Source organism: Acanthochromis polyacanthus, chromosome 5, assembly GCF_021347895.1.
Source record: "Acanthochromis polyacanthus isolate Apoly-LR-REF ecotype Palm Island chromosome 5, KAUST_Apoly_ChrSc, whole genome shotgun sequence".
In the NCBI taxonomy this organism is placed as follows: domain Eukaryota; kingdom Metazoa; phylum Chordata; class Actinopteri; family Pomacentridae; genus Acanthochromis; species Acanthochromis polyacanthus.
The window spans coordinates 43,871,030-43,890,390 of record NC_067117.1 but is presented as its reverse complement, the minus strand read 5'-3'; the positions used below and the strand labels follow the sequence as shown (position 1 = coordinate 43,890,390).

The window sequence follows — 19,361 nt, the reverse complement described above, 5'->3', positions numbered from 1 at the left end:
GTTTGTTATTTTAATTGTGCAACACTTTTGCTGTTATTATTAAATGAATGTGATTTATAAATAGTCTAGTGTGTGTTGTGTCTGCAGTAAAGCAGCGTCCTCTGCAGGTGGTCCAGATAAAAGCTTACGGCACCTGGTATTCCCAGGCGGTCTCCCATCCAAGTACTAACCAGGCCCGACCCTGCTTAGCTTCCGAGATCAGACGAGATCGGGCGTATTCAGGCTGGTATGGCCGTAAGCGACAAACACAGCCACAAACACACTATTTATGGAGGGAAACTGTCCTCTTCACTTTGGATTCTACTTCCTTTCACACTCACTTTATTCATATCTCACGTCATCTGTCAACACAACAAAATAACATCATATTAATGTGTCATACATGTGTGTTTATACCATCAATCAATCACATCATGGACAAAATCAAACACAGTAAATGTCACAATAAAACAATCCACTAAAGATTTTATCCACTGGTCGGCTTTGTTAAAGTTCAAACTCATTCGTCAAAGTGAGCTAAATATATAGAAATGAGGCATTAAAGTGATGATTGGAGGTGAAATAGAATCAGATACAAGGTGTTAAGATGCGTTGAGAAAGACTCTTTCCCAGACAGTGAAGCAGCAAGAGACAAAATGTGGCGCCTAGTTTCATTTCAAAAGCTTGTGTGACGAGCTTGCTGTCGCTTACGGCCATACCAGCCTGAATACGCCCGATCTCGTCTGATCTCGGAAGCTAAGCAGGGTCGGGCCTGGTTAGTACTTGGATGGGAGACCGCCTGGGAATACCAGGTGCTGTAAGCTTTTATCTGGACCACCTGCAGAGGACGCTGCTGCTGCTTCACTGCAGACGCAACACACACTCGAGAACTTTATGGAGAAGACACATTTCCAACATGTTTCACCAAGACCAAGAAAGACCAACTAGAAACATGCCTGCCTCCATCAGCAGTGAATAATGTTGTAATCTCCCTGTCAGGAGGACAAATCTACACACCTGTCACTGATGATGTTAATCAAGCCTTGGTGTATGTTCTAACAGATTCTTTTGCGGTGATACATCTTCTGATACACAACCAGGGCACATCATCGGTGATGTATCCTGAGATCATTGAGCTCTTTCAGGTCTCATGAACATCAGATATCCTCCCTCAGGCGACCCAGCTGGCAGCTCAACCAAGGATCTGCTCCGTTTATCCACAATTCTACAATTTCATTTAGCAGACGCTTTTGTCCAAAGCGACGTACAACACAAGCAAGAATTCAGACATCGGGAAAAACCTGTAGTAAGTGCAAAAGTGCTTCAAGTGTGATTGGTCAAAGGTGTTGCCATCAAGTTGCAGAAGAATTTGCAAACCCCCCCCACCCCCCACCCTTTTTTTGTCTTGTTGTTTTTTCAACTTTGTCAGCGCTAAATAAGTGCCGGGTTTTGGACCACCTGACTTATTCTACCCCTAAGGTGGAGTCGGATTAAGTGCCTAGGTGTTCTCTGAACAACTGAGTCTTCAATTGTCTCTTCAAAGGAGAAAGGGACTCAGCAGAACGCACAGAGATTGGTAGTTTGCTCCACCATTTGGGAACAACAGAGGAGAAGAGTCTGGTTAGAGATTTCAAGCCGTGCTGGGCTGGATGCCCCAGGCGTCTCTCACATGCAGAGCGAAGTGGGCGTGAAGGGGAGTAGACCTGGATCAGGGAATCCAGGTAGGCTGGGGCCGTTTTTGTAAGCCAGGAGGAGAGTTTTGAATTTGATTCTGGCTGCAACTGGAAGCCAGTGAAGGGAGATGAACAGGGGAGTGACATGAGCTCTTTTGGGCTGGTTGAAGACCAGACGTGCTGCTGCATTCTGGATCATCCGCAGAGGTTTGACTGTACATGCAGGGAGACCTGCCAGAAGAGAGTTGCAGTAGTCAATGCGTGACATCACAAGAGCCTGAACCAGAAGTTGTGTGGCCTGTTGGGTCAGGAAGGGTCTGATCTTCCTGAAGTTGTAGAGGGCATGACGACAAGATCGAGAAACTGAGGCCACGTGAACCTTAAAGGTCAGCTGGTCATCAATCATGACACCCAGGTTTCTGGCTGAGTTTTTTTTTTTTTGGCACAAGTAGGCTCGAGTGAAGTTGGACACTGATCTGAGGCTGAACAGATGGACAAGCTGGAAAGACCATGAGTTCAGTCTTAGACAGATTTAGCTGAAGGTGCCGTTCCTTCATCCATGTGGAGATATCAGCCGGACATGCTGATATCCGAGCTGAAACTGTTGTGTCGCCAGGTGGAAAAGAGAGGAAAAGCTGAGTGTCGTCAGCCTGGCAGTGGTAGGAGAAGCCATGGGAGCGGATCACCGCACCAAGTGAGGCGGTGTACAGAGAGAAGAGTAAGGGACCAAGCACTGACCCCTGGCATCTCCAGAACCGCCTGGAGACTTCCTCTGCTGCCTCCGTGTTGTTGAAGTCTCTCCTCCTGCTTTGTGATGCTGAGTCCATGGAGGAGCAGTGACCATGGTATCCTTGGCAGAATCCCGTGCTGGTAGATCCACACCTTGAATTTTCCCGGTAGGCCTGTCTTGTTGACCTTTGTTAGCCGCTCCTCAAGGTCCTCACAGGTGTTCCTTATCAAAGCTTTGTCTCTGAGGCTGCTGTCAAAGAACTTTCCAAGGCTTTTCACAGGCTTCTAGGAGACGGTAGGGCTTGGTGTCACTGAGATAGAGAAGCGGAACTTATTGACTGCTCTGCCCTTCCCTTCTTCAGGACCAAGGATCTGGACTTTGCTGGCTTGAAAAACATCCTGGCCCACCCCATCAGCCTCCCTAGTCCACTCAAGATCCTCAGTGTCTGTTGGGTTAAACTACTAAATAAGAGTCTCTCCAGGTAACAGTGATTTAAGAATCTAGAATCTGGTTTCTTGTTTTTACGGGGAACAAAACTCTCACAACAGAAGGAAATTAGCATACATGGGCTTTTTATCAAAGGCTGACCGGAGACTATGAAATATTCTGGCTTTTGAAAGTAAACGCACCACCTCATGGTTTCCTCCTGTGTTAGACTGTCAATGAAGTCCCTGCATTTTATTGTTTTATGGTTTGTTATTTTAATTGTGCAACACTTTTGCTGTTATTATTAAATGAATGTGATTTATAAATAGTCTAGTGTGTGTTGTGTCTGCAGTAAAGCAGCGTCCTCTGCAGGTGGTCCAGATAAAAGCTTACGGCACCTGGTATTCCCAGGCGGTCTCCCATCCAAGTACTAACCAGGCCCGACCCTGCTTAGCTTCCGAGATCAGACGAGATCGGGCGTATTCAGGCTGGTATGGCCGTAAGCGACAAACACAGCCACAAACACACTATTTATGGAGGGAAACTGTCCTCTTCACTTTGGATTCTACTTCCTTTCACACTCGCTTTATTCATATCTCACGTCATCTGTCAACACAACAAAATAACATCATATTAATGTGTCATACATGTGTGTTTATACCATCAATCAATCACATCATGGACAAAATCAAACACAGTAAATGTCACAATAAAACAATCCACTAAAGATTTTATCCACTGGTCGGCTTTGTTAAAGTTCAAACTCATTCGTCAAAGTGAGCTAAATATATAGAAATGAGGCATTAAAGTGATGATTGGAGGTGAAATAGAATCAGATACAAGGTGTTAAGATGCGTTGAGAAAGACTCTTTCCCAGACAGTGAAGCAACAAGAGACAAAATGTGGCGCCTAGTTTCATTTCAAAAGCTTGTGTGACGAGTTTGCTGTCGCTTACGGCCATACCAGCCTGAATACGCCCGATCTCGTCTGATCTCGGAAGCTAAGCAGGGTCGGGCCTGGTTAGTACTTGGATGGGAGACCGCCTGGGAATACCAGGTGCTGTAAGCTTTTATCTGGACCACCTGCAGAGGACGCTGCTGCTGCTTCACTGCAGACACAACACACACTGGAGAACTTTATGGAGAAGACACATTTCCAACATGTTTCACCAAGACCAAGAAAGACCAACTAGAAACATGCCTGCCTCCATCAGCAGTGAATAATGTTGTAATCTCCCTGTCAGGAGGACAAATCTACACACCTGTCACTGATGATGTTAATCAAGCCTTGGTGTATGTTCTAACAGATTCTTTTGTGGTGATACATCTTCTGATACACAACCAGGGCACATCATCGGTGATGTATCCTGAGACCATTGAGCTCTTTCAGGTCTCGTGAACATCAGATATCCTCCCTCAGGCGACCCAGCTGGCAGCTCAACCAAGGATCTGCTCTGTTTATCCACAATTCTACAATTTCATTTAGCAGACGCTTTTGTCCAAAGCGACGTACAACACAAGCAAGAATTCGGACATCAGGAAAAAACCTGTAGTAAGTGCAAAAGTGCTTCAAGTGTGATTGGTCAAAGGTGTTGCCATCAAGTTGCAGAAGAATTTGCCAACCCCCACCCCACCCTTTTTTTGTCTTGTTGTTTTTTCAACTTTGTCAGCGCTAAATAAGTGCCGGGTTGTGGACCACCTGACTTATTCTACCCCTAAGGTGGAGTCGGATTAAGTGCCTAGGTGTTCTCTGAACAACTGAGTCTTCAATTGTCTCTTAAAAGGAGAAAGGGACTCAGCAGAACGCACAGAGATTGGTAGTTTGCTCCACCATTTGGGAACAACAGAGGAGAAGAGTCTGGTTAGAGATTTCAAGCCGTGCTGGGCTGGATGCCCCAGGCGTCTCTCACATGCAGAGCGAAGTGGGCGTGAAGGGGAGTAGACCTGGATCAGGGAATCCAGGTAGGCTGGGGCCGTTCTTGTAAGTGTTTTGTAAGCCAGGAGGAGAGTTTTGAATTTGATTCTGGCTGCAACTGCAAGCCAGTGAAGGGAGATGAACAGGGGGTGACATAAGCTCTTTTGGGCTGGTTGAAGACCAGACGTGCTGCTGCATTCTGGATCATCCGCAGAGGTTTGACTGTACATGCAGGGAGACCTGCCAGAAGAGAGTTGCAGTAGTCAATGCGTGACATCACAAGAGCCTGAACCTGAAGTTGTGTGGCCTGTTGGGTCAGGAAGGGTCTGATCTTCCTGAAGTTGTAGAGGGCATAACGACAAGATCGAGAAACTGAGGCCACGTGAACCTTAAAGGTCAGCTGGTCATCAATCATGACACCCAGGTTTCTGGCTGAGGTTTTGTTTTTTTTTTTTGGCACAAGTAGGCTCGAGTGAAGTTGGACACTGATCTGAGGCTGAACAGATGGACAAGCTGGAAAGACCATGAGTTCAGTCTTAGACAGATTTAGCTGAAGGTGCCGTTCCTTCATCCATGTGGAGATATCAGCCGGACATGCTGATATCCGAGCTGAAACTGTTGTGTCGTCAGGTGGAAAAGAGAGGAAAAGCTGAGTGTCGTCAGCCTAGCAGTGGTAGGAGAAGCCATGGGAGCGGATCACCGCACCAAGTGAGGCGGTGTACAGAGAGAAGAGTAAGGGACCAAGCACTGACCCCTGGTATCTCCAGAACCGCCTGGAGACTTCCTCTGCTGCCTCTGTGTTGTTGAAGTCTCTCCTCCTGCTTTGTGATGCTGAGTCCATGGAGGAGCAGTGACCATGGTATCCTTGGCAGAATCCCGTGCTGGTAGATCCACACCTTGAATTTTCCCGGTAGGCCTGTCTTGTTGACCTTTGTTAGCCGCTCCTCAAGGTCCTCACAGGTGTTCCTTATCAAAGCTTTGTCTCTGAGGCTGCTGTCAAAGAACTTTCCAAGGCTTTTCACAGGCTTCTAGGAGACGGTAGGGCTTGGTGTCACTGAGATAGAGAAGCGGAACTTATTGACTGCTCTGCCCTTCCCTTCTTCAGGACCAAGGATCTGGACTTTGCTGGCTTGAAAAACATCCTGGCCCGTCCCATCAGCCTCCCCAGTCCACTCAAGATCCTCAATGTCTGTTGGGTTAAACTACTAAATAAGAGTCTCTCCAGGTAACAGTGATTTAAGAATCTAGAATCTGGTTTCTTGCTTTTTACGGGGAACAAAACTCTCACAACAGAAGGAAATTAGCATACATGGGCTTTTTATCAAAGGCTGACCGGAGACTATGAAATATTCTGGCTTTTGAAAGTAAACGCACCACCTCATGGTTTCCTCCTGTGTTAGACTGTCAATGAAGTCCCTGCATTTTATTGTTTTATGGTTTGTTATTTTAATTGTGCAACACTTTTGCTGTTATTATTAAATGAATGTGATTTATAAATAGTCTAGTGTGTGTTGTGTCTGCAGTAAAGCAGCGTCCTCTGCAGGTGGTCCAGATAAAAGCTTACGGCACCTGGTATTCCCAGGCGGTCTCCCATCCAAGTACTAACCAGGCCCGACCCTGCTTAGCTTCCGAGATCAGACAAGATCGGGCGTATTCAGGCTGGTATGGCCGTAAGCGACAAACACAGCCACAAACACACTATTTATGGAGGGAAACTGTCCTCTTCACTTTGGATTCCACTTCCTTTCACACTCACTTTATTCATATCTCACGTCATCTGTCAACACAACAAAATAACATCATATTAATGTGTCATGCATGTGTGTTTATACCATCAATCAATCACATCATGGACAGAATCAAACACAGTAAATGTCACAATAAAACAATCCACTAAAGATTTTATCCACTGGTCGGCTTTGTTAAAGTTCAAACTCATTCGTCAAAGTGAGCTAAATATATAGAAATGAGGCATTAAAGTGATGATTGGAGGTGAAATAGAATCAGATACAAGGTGTTAAGATGCGTTGAGAAAGACTCTTTCCCAGACAGTGAAGCAACAAGAGACAAAATGTGGAGCCTAGTTTCATTTAAAAAGCTTGTGTGACGAGTGTGCTGTCGCTTACGGCCATACCAGCCTGAATACGCATGTACAGAGTTGGTACGCAGAAGCAAGGAGTAATCAGAACGGAAGGCACAGTTTGTTCTTTCTTTGAGGAAAAGTTTTGTTGCGGGATTTGGGGATCGTTTTGGATTCTTGAACTGTTTTTATTTACAACCCCCAGCAGTTGAAACACTGTTTGGGGGTTTCGTATTTGAGTTTTTTTGTTTTGTTTTGTGGTGACTACGGGTGAAAACACATCATCCGGTAAAATGGTGACAGGGAGGACGGATAACACAGCAACGATCATGATGATGGATAAAACCACAGCGAAAGGAAAAGGACGAATGGACACTGATGCTGGGAAAGGAAAGCAAGGGATGACAAAGAACCCGGACCGGCAGACGATCATTGAACAGATCACGGAAAAAAGAGGGGGAAAGAAGAGAGAGAGCGCGGCGGCAGAGAAGGAAGACGGAGCGCAGAGAGAGTAACAGAAGGAAATGGTTTATCATAAGAAGCTGACGTGTCAGATTGAACTGCAAGGAGAAGAAAAAGTGATGGTGATGGAGCTCCTGAGATGTTTAAGAGAACTGTGTGGCGGACTCATGGCCTGCAGGCAGCTGTCAGCGACAAAGTTTGAGGTGACGATGACGGGAGAAGCCGGTCTGAGGAGGCTCCTGGACGGATTCAAGAGTACCGTGGTGATGGCGAAAGAACTAATGACCGATGAGCTGGTGGTGTCTTTTCTGGCACTACCAGCTTATATAACGGATGAAGAAATTGTGGAAAAACGAATAGGGTGGGGAGTGACAGCGGTGTCACCGATTAAAAGGAACTGGTGTGAAGCAGTCCACCACCACCGAGAAAGGTGTGAAGTGAGCAATCGCTCGTATTTAGGGGAGCCTGTGTATACTTGACATTACGGTAATATAGAACTGCGGGAAAACTGCTAGTTTCCACAGACTCATTCCACCTCAGTCTTGTAGTAGACCACCCCAGGAAGACCCCCACTCTATTTGGTGTCAATCTGATGTGGCATTTCAGAATAAAATGCCTCTAAAATCCACATATCTATAGTGTATTATGGCAAAATTATTATTCATATTACAGGAAATCTCCTAGTTTCCTTTTTTGTCTTTCGTGTTTAATTGACATCATGTAATTCAAAATCAGTTTTGTCGTATACTGCTCAAATTCATTGCAGTTAATCATTTTACACAAAGAGGTCAATGAGGCGATCACATTTCTAAGCCAGCCACTCACAGGACCAGGACAAGTTTTTTCCTCCTTGTTGACAAGGTATGTAATGTCTGCTCGTCTTTTTTTTCTCATTAAGGAACAGATGTGTTGTATACAGTTAATGATTTTTTTTTAAATCACAGTTTTGGTTGCCTATCTATCATTTTCGGAAATTTTTTTTTATTTGTTGAACTCCAGAAAGTAGACCGCCGACATATTATCAAATAAATAAATTAATTAATTAATTAACCAAATCAAACGAAACAGTGTTGTTTCTACTCCAAGTTGCTGTTTCAGTGACTTCTAACTCTACTGCGCATGTCCCACTCTCCGTCAAAGTCACTGTTATTGCTGAGCCGACGATGACTAAGCCAGAGCAAAATGTGAAGACTGTGTCACGGGTAAAAAAAATGTTTTCCTGTTGTCCTCAATACGCGTATGAATTCGCTTTATTGTAAACGCAGCAGAAGAAATATTTATTGCAAAAACATGTATCACGTGGCGTCGAGAATTAGTTCAACTTCGTGTCGATAAAGTAGCCATGTGCTGCGGACTTTTGGCTAACGGAGAATGTGTTTGCTATAACTGTGTCAAAGTTTATGCTTTTCTTCGGTTAACATGAACGTAACTTAGTTGGAATGTTGCTAGAATATATACACTTTTAAGTTAGACTAATATTGTGGGTAGGTGACTTTGTTATGCAAGTATAAACATCAATAAAGACGTCATACCATATGATGGTTTAAGGACACGGTGTCGGCTTTGCGTTACTATGTTTATTTATGTTAGCAGAACAACACTGCAAACTTAAAGTTCTAAAGGCTCATGGTGGGGGTTGTCACTTATTTTTCAATCAATAATTTCTCAAAGTGTCCACAGTCGCTAAAGTCGTCAATTGGATGCTTTTATTTTTTTTCAAATTAAAATGAATCAGGTCGCGTGAGTTGCGTCGTGGATGTTGCATGATTCGCGTTGCCTGAAAGGAGGTCTCTTGAAATCGCCTCTGTATTTTACATTAATCATAAATGGGATCAAGTCGCTGCAGGCGCTTAAAGTTGCTTTCATACTGAACACACAAACGCGCGGATCAACCATACGCAGTGAATGTGTCCGCCACCGTGCTTGCCCATTGCGCGTTCAGAGTGAAAGCAGCAGTTGTCCGAGCGTGGGGGGCGGGCGAGAGGTCTAATTTTATTTTTCCTGAAGTGTATGTTGTTTAAAAGAAAATAATCAATACTTATAAGATATATGTCTGACATGTAATAAGTTTTATATCTACATTGTCTGGATTCTGCCTCTGTTTCTGCCTTTTTGTTCCTTTTCCTGTTTTTTCCTCCTGTGTTGTCTGGTCTCTGTCTCCCTCTGTCTGCTGCTCCCTGCCCACTCTGCACCTGGCCTCTAAGATATGGTTAATAATTTTTGGCATAAGCAAGTACAGGATGCCTGTGCAAGTGGTATATATTGAATCTTTTTTTCAAATCTTTGTAAATGTGTAACATTAATTGAGTAATCTTTTTTTTTTTTTACAGTACATCACGACTGACACACCAGATGAAGATGGCTTTGTCAAAATCCAACTTCCCCTCAAGCCAACTTTTTTTATTGATCGGAAAGACTGGGAGCAGATTTTTTAAAAAAAAGAAACCGCAGAAGATTTAAGGGCCTGCAGTGGACCAACATTATCGCAAATGGCTTAAGGAGCATTCACCCCTATTGCTCCTTTGCCTTTAAATTGTACCGACTTAAGGTTGATGGATCGCAAAGTGAAGGTCCAGTTTTTTCTTGTTTGGGGTACTGTCACTGTGACTACTGCCCAGTATCTGTGTCTGTCTCTGTTAAAGATGAAAATCTTCTGAAAGCCAATGTAGATTTTCATGGTGTGGAATGCATCCACAACAGGACAGAAATTAAGAGACGTCCAGTGAGAGCCGATGAAAGACAACAGATAGGCAAAGAGTTGAAGTCAGTGCTCCCCAGAACATTTTTTCTTGAAAGACTCAGTTCCATAAGAGAGGACATCTTAGAGTCTGGCTGCCGGGATGAGGCTCCTACGACACAAGTGATGCGCAGCATATTAAAGGAGGAAAGGCAGAAGGGTAGAGAGCACAGTAATGAGATTATCAACCTTCAAATAATGCTGACAAAGAAGAAAAACACTACGGACGAAGTACTTCAAAAAGTGTTCTTGCACCCAAAAGGTGTCCTGCTGTGGTCTGTTTGGAGCATCCAAATATATCGTGACCGTTTCCAGGAGGACATCGTCTACTTGGATGCAACTGGAAGCATAAAAACAAACGAAGAAGGTTCACCTCCTTTTTACATATACGAACTGGTCATACGAAATCCACAAAAGGGGTGCTCTCCATTGCCAGTTGGCACATATCTGACGTGTGATCATACAACCGCATCAGTCACTTATTTTCTTGAAGCATTTCAATCTGATGTTTCAAGATTTTATGGAAAGAAAGGCATGCAGGGACCCATTTTGCTCATGTGTGATGGTTCAATGGTTCTTATGCAGGCCATCTGTCTGTCATTTGTGAGGAAAAATCTGAATGACACCATTAATTTATATTACAACATTGCCACTGGAAAAGCAAACAGGGCTGACTTTGATGTTCCAGTTCTCCGCCGCTGCCTGAGCCATATTATGAAGAACGCCAAGGACATGTGCACAATATGGTAAGAATTATCCTTTGTTACTGTAGTGTCTGTACTGTTTTGCTTATGCAAGTACGTAATTTATCAAATTAATAATGGATGTACATAAATAATCTTCTTTTCCTTTCGGCTTTTCCCTTCAGGGGTCACCATAATGAATCATTTGCCTCCATTTAACCCTGTCTGCTGCATCCTCTTCTCTCACACCAACTACCTTCATGTCCTCTTTAACCACATCCATAAACCTCCTCTTTGGTCTTCCTCTAGGCCTCCTGCCTGGCAGTGGGAAACTCAGCATCCTTCTACCAATATATTCACTCTCTCTCCTCTGGACATGTCTGAACCATCTCAGTCTGGCCTCTCTGACTTTATCTCCAAAGCCTCTAACATGTGCTGTCCCTCTGATGTACTCATTCCTGATCCTATCCATCCTGGTCACTCCCAAAGAGAACCTCAGCATCTTCAGTTCTGCTACCTCCAGCTCTGCCTCCTGTCTTTCCTCAGGGACACTGTCTCCAGACCAAACAACATGGCTGGTCTCACCACAGTTTTGTAAACCTTTCCTTTCATTTTAGCTGAAACTCTTCTATCACACATCACACCTGACACTTTTCTCCAGCCGTTCCAGCCTGCCTGTACACGCTTCTTCACCTCTTTTCCACACTCTCCATTGCTCTGGACTGTTGACCCTAAGTACTTAAAATCCTCCACCTTCTTGATCTCTTCTCCCTGTAACCTCACTCTTCCACTTGGGTCCCTCTCATTCACACACAGATACTCCGTCTTGCTGCGGCTAACCTTCATTCCTCTCCTTTCCAGGGCAAACCTCCACGCCTCTAGCTTCTCCTCCACCTGTTCCCTGCTCTCACTACAGATCACAATGTCATCTGCAAACATCATAGTCCATGGAGACTCCTGTCTAACCTCGTCTGTCATCCTGTCCATCAGCATAGCAAACAAGAAGGGGCTCAGAGCTGATCCCTGATGTACTCCCACCTCCACCTTGAACTCCTCTGTTACTCCTACAGCACACCTCACCACTGTCTTACAGTCCTCATACATGTCCTGCACCACTCTAACATACTTCTCTGCCACTCCAGACTTCCTCATACAAAACCACAGTTCCTCTCTGGGCACCCTGTCAGAAGCTTTCTCCAGATCTACAAAGACACAATGCAGCTCCTTCTGACCTTCTCTGTACTTCTCTATCAACATCCTCAAAGCAAATATTGCATCTGTTGTACTCTTTCTTGGCATGAAACCATACTGCTGCTCACAGATGTTCACCTCTGCCCTTAGCCTAGCTTCAACTACTCTTTCCCATAGCATGTACATAAATACCTATACATAAAAATGTACTTGAGAAGTGCATCTTAAACATTTCCTTAATTTTTATGCCCACAGTGCTCCCAGACACTACAGCCTTGCGATGCATGTAATTGGACTGATGACAACAGCAAAGCTCTTTGACAACTGGATGACATGGTCATCAGTGCTACAGTTGTTTTTTCAACTCCAGCCATGGGAGCAAATGAGGAAAAACATTTCCAGAACCTTCAGATAGGGCTCCAACAGCAAAAAAAAAAAAAAGGATGCTAATGACAACATCCATTCTGAACATTTGGAGGACTTGACAGTAAATGTTTTTTTTTTACTACAATAAAATCTAGTTTGACTTACACATTTTGTAGGCAATGCAAAATACTGTGCTACTTATTTTAAAAAAATAAGGGAGAAAGTCCTTCAAAGAATGTATTTGTTTGTCCTTGATTATACTAATCGCATTTCATTCTCAGTAATGCTTCATATAAAGAACATCTCTCAAAAGTGAAATTTTTCATATTTTAGTAGCATTTCAGTCATAAAAAATACAAATATAATGCAGATGCAAAGTGTACCAGTGATTGTGATTCCTTGTATTGTCATTCATTTATTTGTAGGAAATCGGAGGGAAAAACAAATTCTGGAGAAGGTACAAAGATGTGGTCGGAAAAGCCCCTCTTGACAAAGATGGAGAGCCAAACAAATATTACAGCAAAGGGCTTTTGGAACATCTCGTGAAGTACCTTCTCCCATTTGCTGGATTATGGAGTGAAATCATGCTAGGTTGATAATTGGAATTTCTACAACCTGTCTGTGTGTGTCTCATGTTCTGTGTCCAATGCAAAATTTTGAAAAAACTAACATTATTCCACCCCAATAGGTAACCTTGGAAGGCATGGCAAGGGCAAAGTGTACGAGGACTACACCAAAAAATACAATCTCCTCCGAAAACTACCAAGACAAGTAGGTGAAATTATCATTCATCACACATTTGCGGAAATTGGCATTTTCCAAATGTACTTCATAATTGATTTTCTTTTTTTTAATGTTTGATTGCTTTCAGAACATCACAGAGGACAACAAAACGCAGGGAATCATGGAGAAGAGTCAGTGGGATTTAAAACGGATTCGTTTCAATTCAAGCAAAGTGAAAAGACTTGATGATTTTGTTGTCCAGTATCAACACACCCGCTGTCCTCTTCTCAAAGAGTACGAAGACTGCAAAAGAACTGCCCCCAAAAAGGTTAGCATTTTTGGAAAAAACTTCAGGGGCGAATTGATCGCCAACTCTAAATTGTCACTAGTGTTTCAGCATGTACAAATGATTGTCCTATCTTGTTACCCTTACCAACAAGATAGAATATGATTGAACTTAATGAATATGAAGCTTGTGTAAAACAAATTTACAATCAGATATTTTTCTGATCATCTGTATGTAGTTCAGAGTTGAGTTGGAAAGGTGGAAGGAACGCTGGCGGCGGAAGAGGGGGAGATGTTTCCAGAGTCAATCGGCCATTTTCCTTCAAAGGATCCACCGTGAAGGTAAACCCTAAATGAAATGGTCATTTTTATACACATTGGACAACTTTGTCAGAACGAAAAACAAAATTTGACATGAAGAAAAGATAAATGTTTTAGCTTTTTCAAGATTTTTTTTCCTCCTGTGAGTTTTATTTGGCTTCACGATTTAGGGGGGAAAAAATACTATGACATGATAATATGATTCAAACTGCAAGCAGTATTTGACTGGACCTCACAAGTTTGACCAAATCCAGAACATGAGCTGCTATCCTGTGATCTGATGCTGCAAAGTGGTCTTACTCTGTCATCTAGTGTGGAGCTGAATGAGTGTCAGACCCATGTGATCTTCTCATTGTTTAATGAATTTTCATTGTAAATTCCGTGTCAAAAGTTCTTGAAAATTTGCATGTTCAGAGAGCATAATCGAGCTTCAAAGCAGGGAAGGAGAGAGTAACAGAACAGTGGACATGCCGCCTCTTTGAGCTGCATGGTTTCTACAAAAGGAATAATATTTCTGTTGTATCCACACTGTCAACAGGTTGATTCATCTTTGAGTGACTCACAGACAGAGCCACAGATTGTGCGTGAGGACTCTGAAGGAACCAAACCACAGCAAGCCCAAACGAGGATTTTGGGCAAGACAGAGTCCTCATTATCAAAGACAACATCTGAAGCAGAAGAACAGGTATGTCAGGGACTCATTTCCCATCACCAGCAACACACAAGTCTCGAATATCTAAACATTTCTTGTGGATGCAATTTTAAACCTACAGGTCACGTCCACGTGGAAAAGGACAGAGTCAGAGGTAATTATGTCTGCGATCCCTACTCAAAGTGCGGGAAATCCAATCCATGTCCATCACTCAGAGTTGAATACCCTGAAACCTCACCGGTGGCTTGCAGTCGAGGTAAATATATAGTCTAATTATATAGACCCTTTATTTGTTTACAAACATTGTGACTTTTTTTGTGGGCGGGGCTTATGCTGGAGGCAAAAGTGGAGCGAGAAGTCAAGCAGGACTGGGAGTATATAGTTTGCGCTGCAAACTCGAGCATTTTTAAACCGTTAAACTTCAGTGTCCCATCGGTGGTACACTTACTAATTTGCATAGGAATTTAAAGAATGTCCGAAGGCTGCAAACACGATTATACAAACACTATACACCGATGGAAAGCTTAGATTCTCATGAATCCGCCGGTATAAACCACTTTCAGATGCGATTACCACAGCGGGTGAGAAAAACACATTTGTCCGACAAACAACGAATATCCATCCATCCGTTCTCTATACACGGCTTCAACGTACACAGCGCGACTCACATTTCCGGGTTCATTATTACACACAGATGAAAATATTCCACAAAAAACGGTCATAATCCAACCTTTGACATCCAGATGACACAAGCCAGGAAACTATTTTGTCCAAAACATGTCCTGAAGTCGGTATAAAATCCACGAATCGGTCGTTTTCAAGGAAATGCACCTCGCGATGCCCGTCCAATATTCCCTGTATTTCTCGTCATATTTAACGGGTTATTGTTTTTGATTGTATTTTTTTCTGTCTTGTTGTGTCCTTGTTCTTATGGTGTGTGTATTTGGACCCAGTGTCTGGAATAAAGCTGAATTGAATTGAATATTTTTTATTTACAAATAGAATATTAGCGATTTTTTGTACTGAAAATGGCTGGAATTGACTGCAGCTGATCGTCTCTGTCCAGTCTTTTCGCCTCAGTGCATTTAACCACAACTGTCTTCGTTCCCTCTGAGCACGAGTGTTCGGTGGAATCCTATAAAACTTTAATTTGCGTTCGCCAATGTCATTCCTCCTATTCTGGCATCCAAAAACACAGCAGGACGACATTTTAGAAAAGTTGATAGAGCCTAGTCCCTCAGTCTTTCGCCTTTCGGTCACGGCCGCGGGCTTCCTCTTTTGCCTCCAGCTAAAGCTGTGACGTCATTCGTGACGTGGGTCATTAAAGGGTCTATATAGTGCAGTTTGTGATTTTACATAGTTTGTGTTTTTAATTTTATTTTTTTCTAAATGCGTTGAAGGTAATTGAAGGCCTGTTTCACATCTACAACAAAGAGATCAGCAACAAAAACATCTACATCATGAATCATTACACTGCAGGTGTCATTCTCTAAGGAGAACGATCACAGGTTGCCCGATCTTGTCTGTCTAAGGTAAGCCGACTACTGTGTGATTATTGTCATTGCTTTGGACATGTAACAATATGCAATGATTTCAATCCAAGCACATTTCTAAATAATGAATAACTTAAAATATTTTGCAGGTGAACTTTGCAAAGTACCAGGCCATAGTCACATTTGTTAACCTGAACAATGTCCACTGGAAGTTTATGGTTAGTATGTGAATTTGTAGGGTCTGATCATCCTGAGCATTGGTTTAACATTGGTTTTAATTAACATATTTTTATTATATCAAAATTTCCAGTACATTAATGCTGTGAACAACACAGTATATGTAATGAATCCAGCACCAAGGTCTGCCGAAAAAATGACTCTGAACTTGCAGCGAATAAAAATCAGGTCTACATTTTTTAAAATAAATTTGAATAGCATGACTGTTCATTTATATAATACTGATTTAATTTTATTTTTTGTTACAACCATTTTCATGAGGTCGTCACCAGAAATGGTTTCCACTTCACAGCTGTGCCTTGTCAGGGTCACTGAGTGGAAGTTCTCGCCTTATTTATGTGGTTGGGACCATCAGTTGTGTTGCAGACGTCAGGTTGACAACAGCCTACAGCCCTATTGGACAACAGTTAGAATTCATATTATGGCAAGAACCAACCAGCTAAGTAAAGAGAAACGAGTGACCATCATTATTTTAAGAAATGAAGGTCAGTCAGTAAGGAAAAGAGCCATTGTGAAACCATTTCAGCTCATGATCACTGATAGAACAGCAAATGTCCAAAAAGCAAAGAGTGGCTACTTTGAGGAATCAAAAATATAAGGCATATTTAGAGTAATTTCACACTTTCTTTAAGTACATAATTCCACATTTGTTCACTGTTTTGAAGCCTTCAGTTAGAATCTACTCTGTAAATAGTCATGAATACAAAGAAAACGTATTGAATGAGGTGTGTCCAAACTTTTGGGCCTATATTGTAACTCACTGTATGTTTTTTAAATGTATAGTCAATGTTATTTTCTAAAAACATTCATACACTTTGTACATTTTAAAATTCTGGATATGAATTATCATAAAGCGACTACTGGAAAATAAGAAGAACGTGTCATGGAAAAACAGACTGGGTTGAGAAAAAATGGAAAGGAGGAGTTCTGGAAGCATCCCACCCAGCAAGATGGCAGTAGCTGTGGTGTCATTGTCACCATGGTAAGTAAAAGTGATGACTAAAGAATGCATTAAATGCAATGAAACAATGACCACACTCTATAGCTCATACAGAAACACTCCCTCCTATGATTTTATCATTTTGTTAATTGTTTAGATGGCAAGAGCAGTGATTGAAGCCTTTCCGAATCTACCTGCCTTTAACTTTGGGACATCAAAATCAGAAATGTCAAGTGAGAGGAGAAAGATGGCTGTCCAAATACTGCAGGCATCAGGTCTGTATCGACAGTGGTGTTGCGCAATATCTGACCACGTGCATTTCTAGAATCATCACTGGAATTAAATAGAAGAAAGTTGTTGAAGCAAAGCTATGTTATAGAAGACACCCTCACAAAGACTAATACTTAAGGAAGATATTTATTACTTTTAAAATCTAACAAAAACAACCACATGTTCATGTTGTGATATATACTACATTTAAATGTATTACATAAATGTAAAATGTTCAGAACAAAAAAGATTTAAGGGTTAACAGTAAATGTATTTTATGTGAACATTGAATAATATGGACATATCTGTCTTGAATTTAAGCATTTTTATATCAATCATTACATGATTACAATAATGGAATAATGGTCTAAAGAATATACATATTATAAGTTTCGATTATATTATTGGATATTTTTAATTTCTTTTTTTTATTTTGGATTCTGCAGGCGACGTCTGACCAGAGCTCTAGAGGTAGTAAGAGTTGCGACACTCCCATAGGGTGCCGTTGTACGCTTTCTTCCGGTCTACTTCCGGGTTGTGGAGGCTTGTTTAGTTCCAAGCACCGCTTCTACAGTGATATCCACCGTTCATTTGCACTGCAGGTTGTTGAGTATATGTGGAGGTAAGTTGATGAAATGCCTACCTCTTTTGAATTGTCAACTGCCTATATTTTATCAGAGGCTCTTTATGATGCATATGCTGAGCTTTATTTGTATTTGCGCAGCGTAATTATATATATTTTTTATCTTGGTAGACGACCGAATTTCTGCTACTTTTTTTAGCTCGACTCTGCTGTTAGCTGTGAAGTTATCTCCAGGGATATATTGACGGATTAATTGTTGATGAGTCGCTACCTCTTTTTTCATTTTAACGTCTTTATATTATATCAGAAGCCCTTTGTGGTGCATACATTTATCTGTATTTGTGAATACTGGCAGATGACCGACTTTCAGGCATTGCCTTGTGCTTGTTAGCTCTTCTTTGAAAGCTACCTAGCTACATCGCTACCTCTTTTTAATTGTCAAGACTACGTCCTTTATATGAGACCCTTTATAATGCATAAACTTATACTTGTAAGTATTTAACAAATATATTTATTAATATCTATCGTATCTATCTATCCTCCAGTATCCCGAGAGCCCTCACTGAAGACACGAAGACCCTCATTGTTTCTCCCATTGTCAATAAAACATACTATTTCATTCATCAAAGCAGAATGAGTTGTTATTCTTGAATATATATATTGTGTATGTCTTAAAATGGTTATAGTGAGTCAACTCCTGCCTGGACACTATCTGCTGAATGGACTGTTGTTACTCTGCTTTTCAATAACTCCCAGACTACGGGTAAGTGAATCAGAGAAATATAGACATTGTCTGGAAATACAATAATCCAGCTGGGCAAAAATTAACATCTTCAATCATCTTACATTTCTGTGTAAAAGTCGATTTTCCATGCTAACACGAATGTGAAACATTCCCTCCAAAACCCCAAAAGTGTCTTTAATATGTCACCTTACGGCTCAAAATGTAAAACTGACATTTACATACATACTCCAATGAATTAATAATCAAACAAGTACTTGGAGGTGTGATTTTATTCCTTTTTTACCGTGAAATCGCCGCTCTCAGTCCCATAGAAAGAAATGACAGCGCTGCCTGTTTGGAACTACTCAGGCTTACATGAACCACATGACCCCCCGCTGCCAGAGCATGAGTGTCGCAACTCTTACTATCTCCAGAGCTCTGCGTCTGACGTTACGGTGAGCGTATTGCGTCATTTCCTGTTTCAGCACTGTGTTGTGTTGTTAGCATGACTTCTGCTTCTGCCTCTCCCTCTCCCTCTCTCTCTTCTCCTGCTCAGTGTGCCACATGTTTAGTTATTCCTCTGCCTCCTTTAGTGATAACGATATGTGTAATAAGTGCAGCCTTTTTGTAGTTCTGGAGGCGAGGCTGTCTGAATTGGAATCGTGGCTCCGCACCATGGAAAATAACCCGCTAGCAGCTAGCCAGGCCCCTTAGCCGGTGCGGACCGCAATAGCTTAGCTTGTGTAGCATCTGTTAGCCGTCCCTTAGCAGCTCCCGAACAGCCGGGTGGATGGGTGACAGTTCGTAGGAAAAACAGTCCTAAGCTCAAGCCTGCTGTCCCGGCCCACCACAAACCGCTTCATGTTTCCAATCGTTTTTCCCCGCTCAGCGA

At 42.3% G+C, this 19,361-nt stretch overlaps 1 long non-coding RNA gene and 5 other non-coding genes across 8 annotated transcripts; 3 read left to right on the top strand and 3 right to left on the bottom strand.

Moving 5' to 3' along the window:
• Window positions 1-121: 121 nt before the first annotated feature.
• On the bottom strand, window positions 122-240 carry LOC127534264 (5S ribosomal RNA). Its single transcript, XR_007942296.1, has one exon. It is a non-coding gene; the product is annotated as a 5S ribosomal RNA (ribosomal RNA).
• Window positions 241-684: 444 nt separating this feature from the next.
• On the top strand, window positions 685-803 carry LOC127534269 (5S ribosomal RNA). Its single transcript, XR_007942301.1, has one exon. It is a non-coding gene; the product is annotated as a 5S ribosomal RNA (ribosomal RNA).
• A 2,391-nt stretch (window positions 804-3,194) lies between these two features.
• LOC127534254 (5S ribosomal RNA) lies at window positions 3,195-3,313 on the bottom strand. The gene has a single exon (XR_007942286.1). It is a non-coding gene; the product is annotated as a 5S ribosomal RNA (ribosomal RNA).
• A 444-nt stretch (window positions 3,314-3,757) lies between these two features.
• Window positions 3,758-3,876, top strand: LOC127534268 (5S ribosomal RNA). The gene has a single exon (XR_007942300.1). It is a non-coding gene; the product is annotated as a 5S ribosomal RNA (ribosomal RNA).
• A 2,403-nt stretch (window positions 3,877-6,279) lies between these two features.
• LOC127534270 (5S ribosomal RNA) lies at window positions 6,280-6,398 on the bottom strand. Its single transcript, XR_007942302.1, has one exon. It is a non-coding gene; the product is annotated as a 5S ribosomal RNA (ribosomal RNA).
• Window positions 6,399-6,884: 486 nt separating this feature from the next.
• On the top strand, window positions 6,885-18,373 carry LOC110972687 (uncharacterized). 3 transcript variants are annotated; one of them, XR_007941946.1, is made up of 15 exons: window positions 6,885-8,125; window positions 9,595-10,747; window positions 12,131-12,362; window positions 12,667-12,832; window positions 12,930-13,012; window positions 13,113-13,292; window positions 13,489-13,591; window positions 14,109-14,255; window positions 14,344-14,478; window positions 15,623-15,754; window positions 15,865-15,933; window positions 16,807-16,934; window positions 17,050-17,167; window positions 17,609-17,784; window positions 18,291-18,373. It is a non-coding gene; the product is annotated as an uncharacterized LOC110972687 (long non-coding RNA). The 3 variants fall into 3 exon arrangements; XR_007941944.1 differs by having other exon boundaries at window positions 12,667-13,012; window positions 15,865-16,120; XR_007941945.1 differs by lacking the exon at window positions 15,865-15,933 and having other exon boundaries at window positions 12,667-13,012.
• The last annotated feature ends 988 nt before the right edge of the window (window positions 18,374-19,361 follow it).